The sequence below is a fragment of the Tinamus guttatus genome, unplaced genomic scaffold (genome assembly GCF_059628265.1).
Source record: "Tinamus guttatus ecotype Peru unplaced genomic scaffold, ASM5962826v1 Tinamus_guttatus_pri_ptg000366l, whole genome shotgun sequence".
Taxonomy (NCBI): Eukaryota; Metazoa; Chordata; class Aves; order Tinamiformes; family Tinamidae; genus Tinamus; species Tinamus guttatus.
Genome location: NW_028288900.1, coordinates 524746 through 543306, shown reverse-complemented (window position 1 = coordinate 543306; position 18561 = coordinate 524746). Strand labels below are relative to the sequence as shown.

The 18561-nt window shown below is 38.6% G+C and overlaps 1 protein-coding gene across 2 annotated transcripts in view; it reads left to right on the top strand.

The window, feature by feature from the left end:
- The window catches only part of RSPO3 (R-spondin 3), a 60175-nt gene that overhangs the window by 16372 nt on the left and 25242 nt on the right, over window positions 1-18561 (top strand). The window lies entirely within an intron of this gene.

Genomic DNA, 18561 nt, shown 5'->3' with positions numbered 1-18561 from the left:
AAATAAAAGTACTCCAAGTCCCAGTTTGGATTTTCTTTTCTTTCTGGTGTTTGCAAAAACAAACCTCCAAACACTCTCCTAAAAAAAAAAAAGTGTGCTTATATCAAGAAATCAAGAAAACACTTAATACGTGAACGTTATACTCCTACGTGTTACAGGGGAATAAACAAGGCCTACTACATCCTAATTTGTAACTTCCATTGTATTCTAAAATTACTTGACTGCATAACATCTCAAATGTTTACTGTCCAGTATGATATTAGTAGAAATGAAAGGGTGGAAAAATAGTTTTCCTGTGTTGACAATCAGATACTTAAAAAATAATGGTCGCTTCATAGGGGACTCAGTTTTGAGGAGAGAAAGACTGCAGTTGCAGCAAGCTGAGATGAATAAATTTCTATAGGCACTTTTGCACTCTAACCAAACTTGTTGCTGAGAAAATGCATGATATTCTGGGAACATACTGAATAACAGATATAATTCTGTGCATCTGCATACCATAGCACTTTTTTCTATCCCAAGGCAGGTTTGTGATACAGACTTTTTTCATTCTGACTACATTATTTATTGTCAGTTTGCAATGAGTGGGGAGTGCTGGTTCCAATAAAAGTGGATAAAAGATGGATCACAAGATTTGCTCCAGTGCCTTCCCTGCACAGCCAGAAGAACAGGGACTTATCCAGGCTACTCCTGATGCTTTCTTAGAGTGGTAATGTCTGGTACTCAGAAGCAGTGCATGTTAGACAGCCTTCCTAGCATCATATATAATTGTCAAATCTGGCAGTTTCCTTCTAGTTTCCTTTCTTCTTAAAACTTTCTAGAGACTCTCAAGGGGTTATCTGTGTTGCTCCTCCTTTCATTTTTGTCTTATAGTCACTTTTCAAACATACGACCAGCTCAGCTATTTATTTTTCTGTAAATCTGTTTCGATATTTATTGATGAAATAAGAGAAAGGTAGATAGCTGTGAGAGATGCTGAGTAGGAATATGCTGACTAGTGCTCCCTTTATTGCTATCGTATATGGCACCACTAGCTTTAGCGTCACAGCGCTGAAGAAGGATGACACTTGTTAAGGTAACATTTGGTGCAGCAGATTTCCCAGACAAAGAGGCTGGAACAGACTTAACCTCCCCTACTCCACTCAATAACTGAACTAGTGAGAAAGATGAGAATTACTTTTATTTTGCAGCCCTCCCTTCTGTTTAATTTGGTGGGCCCTGCTTCAGGTGACAACAAGTATTGTTTCCTTCCCTTTAAGTCTGTTCCAGCCTCCCTTACACAAGATTGGCAAATACCCAGCACAAAGTCTGGATTGACTTCGAAGTGCAGTACTGTGATCATGTGGTGATATGTTGGTCTCCAGTGGGTTGAGGTGCCTTCAAGGTGCTGCTGAGCCAGGGCTGTTTGGAAGATCTGGCTGAAGTTACTAACTTAATAACCCATGTCAGGGAACGACAGCTACAGACTGGGTCTTAGTGGGACATCTAGTCTTGCATCACATGGCTCATGTGCAAAAGTGGGAGATACAAAACTGTGAAGTCATCTTAGAGCTTTGGTCTCTCTGAAATTGTTTATGGGATTGCAGGTGCTTACACTCTTCCATCCCTCGACCCAATAGCTAAAACGAGAGAGAATGAGGAATAAGTTTTGATCATATTGTCAGTGGCAGAGAACATAAATGTCAGGCAGGATGTAAGATGAATTAATTTCTTTTATACCTTCCTATGCGCATATATGGGAGCTCTAGGGAGTCAGGCAGAAGAGGTGTCCATGCTCTTGAAAAGCTAGAGAAGGGCAGGCAGTCTCTGCTAAAGAACAAGAACATAAATAAAGAGTGTTTCTAATCTAGTGTGCTTGGATAGCTGAAAGCAGCTGAAGCTGTTTTGCACAAAACTCCCCAAAGAGACTGCTGATCTGATTTTGGGAACAGTTTTGAAAAAATATATTTGAAGAAATAGCTTCTTTTCTGACACACATTGATACTGGTCAACTGCAAGTACTTGTCTTGCAATTACAGAGAGCAAGATTGTTAGCAAGATTGTTAGCCAAAATCATTTAGAGGCTGAACGTAGTGACACAAACATCTTCACTAGTGTCAGTCATTTGTAAATGTTCTGCTTACAATGGTAAAAATAAGAAGTAGCAGCAAGAACATATTTGTCAAAACCCACACAAACATCAGTTCATTTTTCATATTAATTTCTTGACAGTTTTGCAAAAGGCCATGGCCATCCTTCTAAAAAGGGAAATGGTCAGGGAGTTTTTTTCCTAAGACTAATCAAAAGTAGTAATCTGATTTGGAGAGGCACAGTTCACTTACCACTCCTGCAGCAGTCCAGGTGATCATGTGTAGCCAAGGCACAAATCCTACACTAAATAAAGTGGAAGAGACTCAGATCTTTGACTGCAAACATTGAAAGTATAAATAAAATAGCAGTAACGGAGGCAGCTATTGGAGGTAAACTGACAGTTCGTGGTCCATCTCTTCTCTAGGCAGAAGTTTAAAATAGTTCGGATGGACCGAGCCCTAGAAGTGTCTATCTGATGGCAGCAAGCTCAGGAGACCTTTCTCTTTCTTTCCATAGCAGAGTCAAATACAGCAGGTTCCCTGGTGACTCTTGAGGATCCTAGACATTTAGGTTTGTCGTGGATGTCCAAGGCTTTGGTGCTTGCAAGGGAGACCAATGCCAGCATGGGTATCTAAGAGATGGCATCTTAATTTTTAAATATAGGACAAGCATCTTGCAGAAGTACTCCAGAGCAGCTGAGAGGGAACTGAGCCTCCAGAACTCCTAATTCCTATTCTGGATCCATGCTTGAACATCAAGGATATACATCATTTCAATTAGACATTGTTTTTGAGGGGCTGCTGGCACATCACATCCAGTCACATCTCTGATGTTGAGGGCCATTCCTGCTTCTCCTACAATGTTATGAAAACCATAAAAACAGGTATTTCTTAAAATCTGCTATTCCGTTACCTGATGGTCCCTTACAGCACAAAGGGCATGCGGTGTGGATGTGAAAGTGCTGACTGACAACAGAAGAGCTTTACAGCCCTTCAGCCCAGATGTGGGTGACTGCACCAGGGTCAGCGAGAGGGGGAATCCAGCCCTACATTTCCCGGACAGGAGATACAAGAGACTGATGGAAACAAAGGTGTAAAGGGAGGCTTCAGCAGTGACATTCATTCTTACCTTATTCATAACTATACTCGGTATGCCATTTAAGGTAAAAGTGTCTCCAAATTCCATATGAGACAGCATCTCAAAGACTGCTTAAAGGTACTAATCAGAAGAAAAAAATATGAAAGTATGCTGTAATTCTGAAAAGATAGGAGAAGTGAATAACTTAGCTTGCTATTTTTTCTACTTTTTGATGGAGACATATTCCACCATTTCATTTCATTTTCACATGAATCAGCATTCCTTTTCTACATCCTCTTTAAAATACTAATTAATTACTGTTTTCTTAAATTTTTCTGATATAAAGAAAAGAACAATCTGAGGACAAGACCATAGCGTTGACGATTTTCAAATAAATGCTTAGACTTTGAAAAAAATGAAAAGGTACTGAATTTATTTATTTATTTATTACCAGCAATTTCATATGAATGTTTAACAGCTTTAAACAAGTGCCTAAGAGACAGCAAGGGAAAAGTATGTGAACTCAAATGGATACTTTTTTTGAGATTCTTCCCTCCTCTATCCTGTACAAATATATTGTGGTAAAATCAACAAGTCTCCCACCATCTGTTTGCTTACACTGATGCCTCATCCAGCAGATATGCTACATTGAAACCCTATGAGACATAAAAATCCAATTTCGTTCATGAGGCAACAATGCGGAGTTTGTTTTAAGGAAACGAGTTTATTTTATTTCTGAAAACTCCTGTGAAGCAAGTAGTTCTCAAGTCGCAAAGAAAACACTGGATCATCAACCTATATTCAAAGTATGGCATTTTTATTAGCTTCTATCCACAATTATTTCATTCTCTCTCATTTTATGTCCTCAGAATCAGATCGATGAGCATAATACAACTCACTATGAGTAGGAAAACTACAATATCATTGATGATATCTTAAGACAAGATGTTAGCAAACCACTGACTCACCAGTATGCACAGCCAATAGCCAGAGCTATGAGTGAAGGATATCTGAAGATGCTCTCAGACAAGCAGAATTGTGCACCTGAGAAGACAGCAGCAATGCTTTTGCTTACAGCATCTGCAGCATATCATGCACTCTGTTACCTGATAGACCCTGTAGGCTTTAAGGCCCATTAAGAGGGGGTAATATGACCATGTGCTCAACAAAGCCTGTAGAAACCACTCAAGGGCTCCTTGATCAAGCACAATAATATACAGTTAAACTACAACATTCTTTTAGAGAGATACCTGACCTGGTTTTGAAGCATACATATGATTGAAATTATACTAGCTCCCCTGAGACTACTGCAGTGATTAACTACCAAGGCTATCTGAAGTTTGTCTTGGATAGTGCAGCTGAGATTCATCAGTTCCCATTTCCAGCCATTGATCTGTTATAGCTGTACTTTCAATAGCAGACACCTTTATAACATCAGATATTTTCTTGTGGGACAGTTAATGAGAGACTAAATTTTTCATCATCTAGAGAAAGAAGTGCTCTAGAATTTGTCTCAGGCCGAAGCTGGCAAAAACACTCTACTAAGCTCTATACAAACACTCTACTAAGTTCTATACAGTTTTTTACAATATCTTTTTTCTCTGTAAAGCTAGCCCTGACTGAAGCCTTAATCTTAATCTCTTGCCTGTGCTACACCTACATAACTGCCCTGACGTTAAACTTTATTAGAGCTGTCCCTTACTTATAACAGAAGGAAGAAGTTTGGTTCAGTGTTTGTTTTTCCTGTGTGTTGTGACCAAGTAACTGGTCCAGATGTAAATGAAGCTTATCCAGAGCAGGGTTGAATGCAGACATCCCAAAGCACTGCCCATGATTGCTGTGCCCCACTTGTCGCCTGTTGCTCTCATGCACTGTGTAGCACCAAGATAACTCAGAGCCTAGGAAAGAGATCTTCAGAAAAAGAGAACGTTGGTGAGGTGATTCATTAAGCTCTCGGAAATCTGGGCACATCTTTCCCTTGCAATAGCTGAGCTGCACAGCAAGAGCCACAATTCTACCTTGCAGATTTTCCAAATTTCTCACTTCACTTGTTAGCAAACAGGTAGCGTCTTCCGCAAATACAGGCTGTTAAGGAGTTACTGTATGCACGTAGGAAAAGGGATCCTTGGAAGCGGTTATTTACATCACACAGTGTTCCATGATGCCAGTTATTATGTCATGTTCTCAGGGATTTTAAGGATGACTAAAATCACAATATGGTTGCTATAATTATATTTATTCTCTATTTCACATGACAGTGAAAAACAGTGTAATCAGTTTCCCCTACCGTTTAGTTTCCTTTTCATTTGGCTTCCATTTAAACACCTCTTTCTAATTTTCTTTGCAAACATTTTTGTAGCACTGGCTTTTTTCTGTGTGGAGCATTGCATATGCTGTTGGTATGGAAAGTATTGCATAGCAAACAACTGATTTCAGCTGAAAAAATGTGCTTTAGAGATCAGTAACTGGGCTTTGAACCTCTCCTTTTCTAGGACATAGGCTTGAATTTCACTGAACTCAGAATAGTCCAACTTCATTCCTATCAGAGAATTTTTATTAGTCCCTTGATAAAATTAATTAATCTCAAATTCAAAAAGTCTTATTTAAAAAAGCCTGAAAATTATCCTTTGTGTTGCATCTTCTACAGAGTCAGGAAGGAGCAGGATTGCTAAGCAATGTTTGTATCTGACTGCCAGATTTAATATCACCGATTTAAAATGTATGTACATTAATTTTAAGAAGTTTATTATCCCTTAGAATTCAAAAAGCCATACTTTTCACCACAGATTTAGGGAACAGATTATTTATTTATTTATTATAAAAGGATGAAGAAGAATGTGCTTGTGCTTCTGGAGCACAATGAAAATGTAGTTGTTATGTTACAAATATTCAATGTTAACTTTCTTTTAACTACAAAATTTCCTAAAAATGTTGAAAAGTTAAAATAAAAAGACAAAGATTTTAATCTTTGCATGAGTTAAAGGATGAGAAGCTCAAGGTATTATTTTTAGTTTGGGTTAGTATGTTAAGAGTCAGGCTTTTGCCTGCTTCAGGAAGATATATGTCTGCTTCAAGCACAAGACCTCTATTCAAGAATGTGTCCTTAATTTTAATCGGGTATTTAAGTATAATTGAAGTCAAGGGGTCTGTAACACATGTGTGAAGGTAACCATATGCTGATGTACTTTTTTAAATGGGGAGGAATTTAAGCATGTACTTAGATGGTAATTGTTTGGGGTTCTTTTAATTGGGTCTGTGTGTGCAGAAAGTAGTATAAAAGGGATCAACAAACATTAAAGCTTGTTAACTTGGTGCTCAGTATAGAGAGCAAAAAGGGTCTTTTATTTCACTGGATTTTCTGGCCTTTTTTGTTATTTTTCTTCTCCCTGTTGCTCTTTACTCGCCAACCAGATTTCTAGTTCTCTGTGGACAATTCCCAAAGGGAACATTCCTTGCTGGAGTAACTTATCCAGCTTTTTTCCTTAATTTACAGCAAGTAGGGCACCCCTCACAGAATGCATAGCAGACCCTCTGGCTGCAAGCCAGTGCTAATAGCATGTTTTTCAATAATCTAATCTCTTCAGTCACAGAGCAGAAATCAGAGAGTTAAAAGAACCGTCTTTTCAGCTTGCCTCAATCCACCTTTGAAATCTGTGCCTGGAAACGTCCGAGTGACTAGAATAAATTGTTACCACACTTGCACTCATGATTCAGAAGTTGCGCTCATAATAATCTCAAGTATAGGAGAGAATCCCATATGAAGTAAAGCTGAGTGTAGTGCCAAGAAACAGAATCACATATGAAGCCTTGCGTGTGCAAAAGAAGAAGCCAGAAATTTCAGCCAAAAACTGAGAGCATATTGTAAACATCCATGAATTAAACACCTCAACACTGCTATGAGATAAGTATTATTTCTCTTTTGTAGCTGAAGAAATTGAAGCCCAAAGATGACAAGGCCAAAACTTTTAAGTTTGGCTCTGGAAGTAAATCAACAGTCCTTTGATTAGATTCCTAACTAAATAGCTGCATTTTCAGACCTCCGACCATTTGCATCTTCCCTAGGCACTCTGAAAATCAGGTTATTTATTTAAGAATCAAGTGAGGGACTAGCTGTCTCACTGGAGGCCTCAGTTTGAAACCTTTGGTGCTCATACTTGTAACACTCCAATACTAGAAAAGAAAATATTACTAGAAGGGACGATAAGTAGAAAAATCCATGAACCTTCAAATCTAAGAGCCCCCAGCTTTCACCAAAAAAAAAAAAAAGCCAAAAAATCCCCACAAATCTGTGGTACCGCTAGGAGGATTTTTGGTTTCACGAAAGACAAACTTTGCAAAATATTCAAAGTTTACTCACTGTTTTTATTTTCTTCCACACTGTCTGTTTGTTCTATTGCACATATTGGAAACTATATATTTTGTGTCAGGAGGCAGGGAATTGGCGCCATTGCATTCATTTTTTTTTTCTATTTTCCAATGATATGCAGACCTGTGGTTGCCTACAGATTATAGGTTAATAGCTTGGTCCATCACTCCACTCGGGAACAGAATCATTTCTTCCTGCAAATCTCCTTCCTTTCGCCATCGTAATGCAGTTGCAGGAACTGCTAACTGTCTCTGAGAGTAACTTGCAGAATTTGCTCCATGCAGCTCCAGGAAGCCACGGAGGCAGGCAAGAGGGATGTTTTTGTACCAGAGCACAGTTCAACCTTTCCTTTCACTTCCTCCTTTTTGACATGTGAATGTGTCATTTTTTATCACGATTCTGCTGCAGCAGCCCAGCAGCTGGAGTGGTGTTGTTGCGGTTGTTTCATATCCGAGCCCTGTCTCATGGCAGCCCAACGTCGTGCCGCAAGCCACTAGCTACCAGCAGAGCTGCCAAATATTCCTCATATTGGATGTTTTAAAAATAACTGCTGCGATTTCATGGTTTTCTGATATCTGGGGGATGTTTGCCTTTCACCAAAGTCTGACTAATTGTTCGTACAACTGACACTAGATAGGGTTCTACTTGCAGTAACATCCTCTATTGTTTATTTTGTATCATCTTAATTACTGTAAAACATAAAAAAAAGTCAACTGCAATATTATAATTATTAGAAAAACATTCTCCAATGCAGCACGGTTGTAAAGTGCCAATATATTTTGCAAGCTGGCTAAGGCATCTGACCCCTGAAAAAAGCAGCTACCTCAGGCCATTAAATGGCAAAAGGATCATTCACTGACGTGTGTTGAGTAGGAAGAAGTACGCCAGAAATCTGTACTCACCAGTGCAGGGTTAGGTTAAACACGACTTATCAGGACACTGCTGTAACTCAGCCTAAATAAAATGTCACCTACAGTTGTTCTTTATTAAATATTCCAGCAAAGGTGTTTTTTTTTTTAAGACCACTCATTAAATAGCACATGAAAAGTGTTGAGGATCATATCTGATGTGTTATCAATCAGCAACATTAAATAATATATAAAAAGTCATCCCCCAAAAGATTCATAGACTAATCATTAATCCTAATTAAACATTTTCAAATATTTTTGTGTTCTTTTTAGATTGAATTGATTTTAAAGACAAATAAGTTTTTTCATATTTTCTTCTGTTGTAGAAAAAGCCTTAAAGTGGCTTCAGAAACCTTTAGGTTTGCAAATTTTAGTGTTAAATATTTTACAACTCTCATAATATTAACCCTAAATTCCCATATATTCAATTCTTAGTTTTATATATAATTATATAATTAACCTCAGCTTAATTTTCTTTAGAATTTCCTTTCTCAGATTAAAAGGCTACATCTGACTGTTCCTTCTTCTGCTATATTTTGTGAATATATGTCACCTTTAAGCTACAATTATTATTTCCAATTAAAGACATTTGGGGAATCATGATTGAAGAAAATTCCACTAGAATGTGTCACTCTGTAAAAATAGAAATATTTGGTAAAAAAGCTTTGACAGTATTTTGTTTTAGAATTTTTCATAATGCTAAAAGAATCTCTAACATAGTCCTCTTGACTGCTTCATTTGTGCACTCCATTTATATAACATAAATGATCCAAAAGATTACAACTAAAACCAAACATTTCCAGCAGAACAAAATAGCTTATCTTTTAATCCTTGGTGGAATATGTCATAACTTTTGCTTCTTATGGTACTTTTAAATGAATCCCAGCTTTGAAAATGCTTGCAAAAAGAATTCCCATCACCCGCTATGTAGTCAATCCTCGTGGGCAGACAGCAGAGCAGAGCAAAATAGCCAGAGTCCTTTGACCAAGGAAATTGCACTTGCAGCTGCCACCTGACAACTCCAGGGCCTTACAAAGAGGCTGAAGGTTGCAGCTGAGGTTATCGATCCAGAGTCTTTATCTAAGAAGCTCATGCCAGGAGGTACCTGACATGAACAGTGTCCTGATGGTCACCACCCCATGTTGTGACATGGGCCTCGAGATCTTGGCATCACAAACAATATCTCATAAAATCACCGGGTGCAAATTAGCTTCCCAAGATATGCTGTGACTGATTGGCTTGATGGCCTCCAAGGTCATCTGCTCCAGATTGACTTGTGCTGCTGATTTGATCTTGCCCATGTTCTCTGTAGCAATTAAGGATAACGCTCATTAATAACATAGTGCAATTTACATTTTCAAATAGAGCCCATGCATAAGTTTTGAATTATTTTTAAGTATCTGGAAAGTTTGATGGGTCAGCATCATACTGTTGATTGGTTTTGGGACAGAGAACATACTTACACATTTTTTTTTAAAATGGTTTTAATTCATTTTAACTTGCAACCAACTCAGCATACGGGCATGCAAATCCTTGGAGAAGTGCTGTACATTCAAATTAACTACAAAAAAGAAATTCATCCTTGCTTAAGCACAGAACAGACTCTAGACTCAGCAACACCCCAATATTCAGCCTACATAGTTTTAGTGTCACTGTAAACTCTTGTGCATCAGTGCAGTGATGCTAGATGTGTTACAGTTCTAGGGAAGTAAATGATGCTCCGTGTGAGCGCTGACTTCCTTTCATGTGGATCAGCGTGTGAGGCAGGGAAGGCGATCGGGAGGGAAGGGCTCAGACTTCAAAGGAAGGGGAGAATGCAGAGAGGGTGATGAAATGAGCCCTAACTACGTGCCATTCATATTTACTTCACAAGAAGAACCAGACACTCACACAAGAGCTCTTGAACTGACTCCACTCCACAGGAGTCAGATGCCTAGCTAAATCTCACCCAACCCTACAATTTAATCTCAATAAAACCAAGCTATCTAATCGCATGAACCTTTAAAAATCAGATAGCCATGCTCCAAGCTATGGGCTCCTTGAGAGCTGTTGATTAAAAAGTGAGTGAAATCCTTGCCCCTGCTATATTAATAAGTGTTTTGAAATGGACTTCAGTGGGACAGGACTTCAGTCAGTGAGTCTGAGCTGACTGGTGTGGAATCTCTTGCCTGTTTTCCATCACAGTTGAATTTGACTTCATATTGAGGTGTATTGAGTGCTTCACACTCAAAAGCCTTTGACATTTTTTTAAACTTGGATACTTCCCAGTAGCACAAGGAAAAGGTGAACATATTAGGGTCATTGTTTGCTGAGTGTTGATAGACTAAGTATCTCTATGTAGCGCTACATCACGGCAGTAGTCAATATATTGAGTATTTTTATCATTAATTTAAACAAAGAGCATTGGGCAGTATCTGTTTTCACTAACAGATAGACCGTCAGGTCAGCCTGGAGAATTTACCCTTTTTCCTCCAGGAAAAAAGAGAGAGCGAAGTTTCTCCTTATGTCAAGTTGTAGAAATCTAATTTTCAGTGAACTTTTAGGATCCATAGTCAGGGTTCAGATCTTGATGTGAGACTTGACTTTAAAGAGATAGGTTCTGACTCAATGTTTTCAGTCATCAGTCCAGAATAATTCCACTGAAAACAATATATTTCAGGGCTTTCTGTTAGTTTCAGTATGGCATGAATTTAACCATTACACAAAAAATAGTATTTCATTTGGTGCAAACTTTTGGTCAATGTCATTTAGGGAAATATACAAAATTGAGAGAATATTAAGTAATTGACCAAAGGCACATCTGAATACAGCCAAGGCAGTGGTCTTGCTTGCTGTCTGGCTTATTATTAGTTTTTTTAATGTCGTAAACATCGTAGCAGAAAGTCGTAACTTTAACATGGGATTACAGGCATCTGCTGTCTAAACCCTTCTCCCTAGTCCCCAGCATGAAAAGTAAAATCTGTTACATCCTGCTGTTCTTTCTGTGGTTTCTGAAACAAAACTTTGAGAGAAAAACGTTGGTCTCAAAAGACCCTGTGGGAAATGGGAAACTTGCAAATGCTACTGTAGTTGTGTAATGTTGACAGTATGAGCTGAGTGATCCTTATACAGCCTGAAAGAACATGAGCATCTGTGTAATACACACACACAAAAAAAGTCTCCTGAAAAGTAACGAAACAGGAAAAGTAAATGAGGGGGGGCAGGTTCTGTTGCCACCACTACAGCTAGGGTCAATGATCTTTCTTAGAAACACATTCCCTTTAGATGGAATGTTAGTATCAATCAGAAAATATGATTGTATATTTCTGAGAATAAGCAAATGCAATGTGTAAATATGATTTTTACTTGATAGAAATATGCTTTTTCTTGTTTTTGTTTTTGTAGGGAAGGGATGGGGGGGTCATGGTGACATATGGCAACTTTCTTTTTAAGGTTTTTGTGCACATAAACACAGTGTAAAATTGACTGGGGATCTTCCTGATAACTTCTTCCAGGATTAAACTACCAAAATCATGTGCTAAATATAATTTATTTCCAAAACTCACATTTCTCCTCCTTTTTTTTTTTTATCTCAGCATCACTGCTTTCTTTGCAAGTAGCTGAGTCTGGCAAGTGTCACGACACCTTGTTGCTATGACTATTAATTGTCACTTATTACTATCCTTTATAGATCCCATACGTCCTCTTCTATCACAGGTCACTTTATCTAGATAATAACATAATTCAGTTTCTTATTCTTAGAGAAGATTCACAGTCTTGAAGGCTGGGCACCTGGCAACAACTGCAGTCACCTCTAAAAGTTGGAGCTGTAGTTGATAATAGGGTTTGACGAGAGAAGGTATTGCATCAGCTGATCTTAGTTTTGCCCTTAGTTGTAAGGTTGCTTAATGTATCTCGCCTCAGGAATTTTGTTTGGTCCCTGTACTGGCTGATCTTCCTAGATCCCTGAGCTTTGGTGGTGCGCCGCAGTAGCACGGGGGAAAAAATATGATTTCCCTTCTTTCTCCGTGAAAAGAATTCTTCAGCTTATTTACAAAACTCCCTGGAATGAGAAGGAGCCATTTGTGGTTCCTGTGGCTGATCTCTGTTGTGCTGAAGATGCTAGCAGACTGCCCTAAACTCTGCACCACTGCACCACTGGTGAGATTTTTCAGCCTGCTGATGCTCCTTCTACCCATATTAAGGGGGAATGTGTTCTAGCAGCCAGAATTCTTCACCATCAGGAACACTTTGCCAGACATGTGTTTAATATGCTGAGGCATCCCCCGGTGAGACCTTGGCCATTAGTAATGGGCCTTCTTGCTTGTAGATACCACTACAGAATGGTTATGGATACTCCCTGAGACTGTGGGACAGTCCCATAATCATGTTTCTGTTATTTTTTATGAGTGTTGACACTTGGTGAACAAAACAGGTTGGTTTCTTTTCTCCTCAGATAGGAAGTGTCTCTTGAGGAGGAAAATCAGGTCTGGCAGATGTTTCAGGAAATCTTGTTCAGTTCTGAGATCTTTTTATTTCAAAACACAGGACACTTGAGAATCTCGTTACTTGTTTGTGCCACGGAAGGCAACAATACTCTGAAGTAAAATTGAAGTCAGACAAATCTCTGGAAGAGATTCTCATCCTCATAGAAAGAAATCTTAAAAATATTAGTGAATCACAAGGAAGAACAGGAGACATTATACTGTTAACAATTGATTTTCAGACTGATTTTCTTGCTTGCTCCTTTTGCGGCTTTCTCTCCTTTCAAAGGCCTCCTCATCTAGTGTAAATCCAGCAGAGGCTGGATGGAGATTTCACATTCCTCAAATATCACGACTGGTTGTGTTGTATCCCAGAAAATTCATGGCCAATGAAATGCAGTGTTTGCTGCGTATGCAGTTCCCTGCAGAGCCTAGCTACTACCCTATCCCAACACATCAAACCTCTTGTCTCCCTGTGGGTGATTTAAGGCCAAGCTATCAAGCATAGTTTAGCCTGTAAGATTGAACTCAGGTTTCATCTCAGCCTGAGCTGGCACTCTATTTAGCAGTGATAACACAAACTAATCAAACCCATGTGTACTTGCTCTTCCAGGGCTGTCCCACCATCTATGGGCTGCACTTTCGTGTTTTCCCTTGTCATGTGCTGTTTGTTACCTCCACAGAGGTTCAGTACTGTCATCCCACAACTGTTTGTTCCATTTTTAATGCATTTCCACACAGAGAAATTCTGTCCAAGAAAGAGTATGAGGAAATGCTCTGTGGTTTGCAAACTGAATTCCTTAATGACGTTCTTATTAGAAGGGCTCACTGCCAAATGCTGTTTGCTTTTGTCTAAAGGATGGTCCACATGATTAAGAGTAACTCCGCTTTGCAGGAAGTATTGTTTTCAGGCCACTGCCACAGGCAGATACATCTCAGGAGGCAAGGAAGAGAAAAAGAGGCCTATTAATTCACTGAGTGGTAAAGAGACACTAGAAGCCATGAGATATCCCATCACAAACCTCCTCCATCATGAGCTAGTACCTATGTGGATGCAATTTCTTGGGTAAAGCAGAGACAGAGCTTGGATCTGACACTGAGGTACAGTCCACTCAGGAGAGGATAAATTCCAAAGTAATTCTGCTGTGAAAATATTTCCTGTGAGAACTCGCAAGTCTGAGAAACCAGGGGTAGCAACAGATCTCTAGCAGGGATGGATTTCATTTGTTTAACACATCCATTTCAGGGGTGAACCTCTGCATGGACAGCCTGTTGTTGAAGATTAATGATCTTCTTTAGTTGAGACAGCACACCTCAGCTGCAGCAAGTGAGAAAGAATATTTAAGCTTTTTTACTCACAGCTTTTCCCCTGGCCGTCAGAATATATTCCCACCGGGATTCCTCATGATTCCCTATTAATTTTTATTCTTTTTTTTTTTGATCCCATATACTTATAAATAGATACATATGCATATGTATATGTATAAATACATGCATACATATACATGTATATATGTGTATTTATACATATACATGTGCTATGAATATATATACATACAGTATGCATGTAGAGAGCAGAGAGCAAAATGTATTTGCTAAAAGTTTTACAATTTATTTGTTGCATTTCATCAAAATCTTCTATCATTTTGCCATTGAAAGTTCAGATTTAAATTCAACTCCTTGTCCTTAACTTTCTATTTTTAACTGGAAGATCACGATTCATTGTTTCCATAGTAAGGCTTTGGAAAATATTCTGAAAAAGGAAAATCCCCAGAGATTTCTTTTGCTAATGAGGCTTAAAACTAATATCTGAACAAACAGCAGGCACAAAAAAGGGCTCAAAGCAGAAAGGGCTTAAAGCCAGGGAGGGAAGCAGACTAATTCAAGATTAGTTTAGTGTCTTCTCTGTTTTCCAGTACTTAGGCTTTATAAAATGAAAGATATAGATGGATTCCGGACCTAAATCCAGCCAAGAGCACATACATAAATACTTTTGTACCTGATTAAAGTTAGAAGGGTTGGGTTATGCTTGTGTGAGAAAGGAAGAACTTTTCTGTGAGAGTTTGTGCTTGTATTTTCCATCCTTGAGAGTGCAGAACTTCACTGTGTTCAAAGAATGTGTGAACAGCAGAAAGCAGATTGCTTGTGCTGGTGGTAGGATCATCTCTAACTGTGCATGCTGCTCATAACAGCTCATAACAGTATAAAGTCAGTTCTGAGGATGGTAGACAGTTGTTGTATTTTATTTTATTTTATTTTATTTTATTTTATTTTATTTTATTTTATTTTATTTTATTTTATTTTATTTTATTTTATTTTATTTTTCTTTAGCGTGAAGTAGATATTGTCCCAAAAGCCAAGTGATTACAAGACAGAGCATTTGTTTTACCACTTTGCCATGCTAAAAACCTGACCTCCTGGTTCTCCAGCCAGTGCTTAACCCATGAGACCACAGTGCCTCCTCTGGGTCAAGATACCGGGCCTCCTTTGCCCTGGTTATCACATCTAAAACTTGTGGTTAACAGGAGCTCTCTGTGCTCTCCTAGCACTTTTCACCTGTAGACTTCAATACATTTCTTAAAGTAGATATAAAATACTTATAGAAATTTGAATATATGCTTATGTCCCATGTACTGAGGCTGTTTTTTACCAAATGAGAATAATATTTCCAGCTTCTTGTGATGCGTCTTTTAAACACTTTCATCTCTCAACAGGTGGAAAAAAGAGTTGAAGGGGAAAAGAGTTAAAATTTCTGCCAGCTTCCTCATTGTCATGGTGTGCTATGGCCGAAGTGCTTGGGCTCTGTTGATGTTGTTGTGCTGATGTCTGAAGTTCTGCATGTTCATGTGCTCAAAGGTGCCTCCTTTTTCACCTTTGATAACAAGTTTAGGAGCATGAATCTTTCTCAGGACTCACAGACTGGAGCTTCTAAGAATGAACCCTCTGGCGGCCTTCTCATTAAGGACCTTCTTTAGAGTGCCAAGTTCAGATCAAAGAACAATGTCATTGCTTATTTTCATTCAAACCCATGGCCAACAGGGCAAGCACCTCTGCAGAGTGGATGGAGTGCTCACTCAGAAACAGATCCCTTGTTCTGGAAGAAATGTGTGTTTGATAGCTTAAGTTTGTCCCATTCCCTTCTCCAACCCATCTGACTCCACTTGGCCTCTGTGCCAGGACTGGCCCTTCACAGCTTTCTACTTTGTGGGAACCAGCAGGCAAGAAATCTTTGACTGGATTTGGAGTTTCTTTTTTTTTTTTTCAGACGTGCCAGCTCATTTTCTAGACATAAATATTCTCCTTCCACCATTTAATTTCTCCCAGGTTCAATGACAAAACCTAGTGCTGAGCAGCCAAAGCAGTACCTGCTTTGCTCCTTGTTTGACCCACTGATGGCATCTGTAGCATTCAAAGAAGCATAGTGAAATACAGTTTCACTACACAGATGCAGCACTCAAAGAAATGTCTGGAACAATAGAAAAAATCTAAAAAAGGATATCTTTAATGTTTTTTATGATAAAAAGTTGGTTTTGATTTAAAATGTCAATACTGACTCTTAAAGACTTCAACTCTGCGCTTTCAAGCATAAGAGCTTGCATTGCTTCACATGTAGACTTATAAAATCACAGGAAAGCAACCTTTGAATGGATGTTGACTTACTTATTTTAACTTAGCTAGAAATAATGGATTTTAAGTATACAGAAATTACCATCCCTTGGTAATAAAATACCTCCGTCTCAAGGGCTCACACACAAAGTTTGACCTCAGAGCAGTTGCACATAAAGTTTTCTCTGTCAAGAGAATCTATTCAAAATGATCTGTCACAGGTGCTCACACATAATATGTTTCCTGTCAAAAGTGATCATCTATATTTTATATAGCAGCTTTGATGACAAATATTTTGTACTTCAGCTGCTTTTTCTTCCCTGTGTCAGACTTAATGAAGCAAAGTCATGGATAGTTTTTAAATAATGACAGCTTCTTAGATCACGTTACTGTGTCTGCCTTTGAAAGCGCCTCGTACAAGAGCCACAGTACAAGGGAGAGAGAGACAAGGACATTTTCATTTCCTTCTTTAAAAATAGAGCAAATTTTTCAGGTTTTTAATTTCAAAAGCAATATTCTCTGGACTTGTCTGGGAAAATGTGTTCTGTACTTTTTGAGCACTCCATACTTTGAAAATCTAGCAAAATCTGCTTTGCTAACTGATTTGGGGTTACAACTTCCAGCTCTGCAGAAAAGCAGTGTGCTCTCATAGAGCTAGTGTGTCTTAGTGGTAAAAATATGTTCCTCGTGGTTGTTCTATACCGTCAGTGTTTCACTGGGGAAATAGAATCTCTTTTTTATAGTCTCACTGAAATGAGAGCAGGGCCAAAGTTTGCTCTTTCTCCTACCTTTTCAGCCTTAGTGAAAGAAATAACCCTAATTCCTCATTTGTTCAATGAAAGGGGAAAAGTTAATTTTAACTCTCCTTGAGTTTGCTCAGACTGTGGGACTGATCGTCTATAACACCTATTACAAGAGGTACGAGTGTTCAGCTCTCTTTCCTTCCCTGGGCCACATCTTTTCTGCCAAAACTGTAATCGAACAAAAGTGCAGAAATATTCCTGAACTTTCCTGCCAGCTGACAAATCTCCTCTGAGCTCACAGGAAGAGATCCAGATGTCACCCACTACCAGAGCAGCGTTTTTCAGCTTGTAAGCCACAGATTTGTGGGGGCTTCTAGGCCACCTCCAAGGGGCCCACAGAGAGGCAGTGACAGTCTGATACTGCCATAAAAAATTCACTGGTCCAGGGAGAAGGCATAATAGGAAGACAATACGATTTCTCTTGGCTATAGAATACTATTGCATCTCAAGTTGAGAGATGAAAACTGACGCTTACAAAAATGCCTGTTTTTCTATAAGAAAAGATTTTGGGGGATGGGAGCTACTTGATATTTAATCATTTTTCATATGCTAATTTAAGAACAAAACCAGAAATGAAGCAAAAGTAGGTAAGAACTTCTACAACACTGAAAGATGCAAGATATTTCACTGTGTGACTGAGTAGTTCACTGATTAATGTCTACTACTGAAAAGATACTCTGCAATAGTTCCCTCTTTTCTGCTATGCCCATCCCCCAAAATACCTTAAGAGCTGAACACTCTTAAGCAATGGGTGTAATAAGTTTTCCGTTGGTTGTCTGAAGGATTAGAACAATTCAACTGAAGGGCAAGTATAATCCTACCTATGCTCCATGCTGGGACTGGAGCAGGGTAAATGCCACAGTTAAGTCTGAACATCAGGTTGTAATTGCTGGAGATTAAAAACATGCCAGAAAGAACATTCCAGGGGAAGAAGGAGAGTGAGAAGGATGTCTCTCCTGTGTCTTATTATTAAGGCAAATTAGCATCAGATCTAAGAAGGACATATTCTGCACACCAGAATTCAATCAAATGACATTTAGTCAATGAAGGAAATTATGCAGTAGGTTATTTTTAATAACCTGCTAGGAAATGCAATGACAAATAAGCATCTATTTATCTCCTGAGTCAAGCGCATAGAGGAAATGGGATATGGAAATGACTAAAGGAAAAACAATAATTTTCTAGGATGCTGCTGTTCCCTAAAATCAATTTCAAACATAATTTGCTGTTAGTTATTTCTGCAAGATGTAAGCACATCAGCTGAATTT